The sequence below is a fragment of the Orycteropus afer genome, unplaced genomic scaffold (genome assembly GCF_000298275.1).
Source record: "Orycteropus afer afer isolate SDZICR_OR568_19922 unplaced genomic scaffold, OryAfe1.0 scaffold00030, whole genome shotgun sequence".
NCBI lineage: Eukaryota > Metazoa > Chordata > Mammalia > Tubulidentata > Orycteropodidae > Orycteropus > Orycteropus afer.
Window position 1 is genome coordinate 13,532,390 of NW_006921617.1, and position 1,224 is coordinate 13,533,613.

Genomic DNA, 1,224 nt, shown 5'->3' on the forward strand with positions numbered 1-1,224 from the left:
CACTCCTCGGAAGGAAGGTTGGGCAATCCTACTTCCGTAGGAAACCCAAGGAGGGGTCGCTATGAGTCGGGGCCGACTCGATGGCAAACAACAACAACAACAACAACAACAGCACCTGGCAGTGTTTTGTTCTGCTGTACGTAGGGTCGCTATGAGTCAGAGCCGACTCAAGGGCACCTAACAACAATGACAACAACGTGCTGCAAAAGACCTCTTTAAAGTGTGAAGTACCAAAGATGTCACTTTGAAGATTAAGGTGCCTAGCATAGTGCCTAAGGTACTTGACTGATAACCAGAAGGCCGGCGGTTCAAAACCACCAGCCACTCCTCAGAAGGAAGGCTGGGAAATCTACTTCCATAGTGATACTGCCTCAGAAAACCAAGGTGGGGTCGCTATGAATCGGGTACAACTCGACGGCACATAACAACAACAACAACAACAAACCAAGCCAAGGTATTTTCAATTCCCTCATAAGCTGGACAATGAATAAGGAAACCGAATAAGAATGGATGCCTTTGAATTGTGGTTTTAGCAAACAATACTGGAAATACCATGGACTACGAGAAGAACATGCTCAGCATTTCTCAAGCTGAAAGAACTGAGGAAAGCATTTAAACCTAGAGTTGCAATACTGAAAGATTCTATGGGCAAAACGGAGGAGAGACAATGCAGGGACGCCAGAGTAGGAGGCCGGAAGAGCAGGGAAGGGGATAAAAGCCTTGAGCCCCAGGCTTACAGGTGAGGAGAGACAACGCAGGGACGCCAGAGTAGCAGGCCGGAAGAGCAGGAAAGGGGATAAAAGCCTTGAACCCGGACAGAAGAGCAATCAGCCAAAGGGATTAGGTAAAGAGGGGAAACTCAGGCCGGCCAGAGTAGCAGGCCGGAAGAGCAGGAGAAAGGGGATAAAAGCCTTGAACCCGGACAGAAGAGAAGTCAGCCCCAGAGATACAGGTGAGGAGAGACAACGCAGGGATGCCCAAAGAAGCAGGCTAGAAGAGCAGGAGAAAGGGGAACAAAAGCCAGGAAGACAGACAGAGGAACAGTCAGCAAGGTGGGGGTGACACGAGAGGTCTCCAGCAGCAGGACAAACTTGTCTGTCGGTTTGTCCTACTGTGGTGACATATAGACGTGAGTTTTGAGGCTGAGCCTCTGGTGTTTAAAACCCAGAGAGATGCACCTGGTGCACAGGTAACAGACCAGCTTATAGACTGAGACAGACTAGG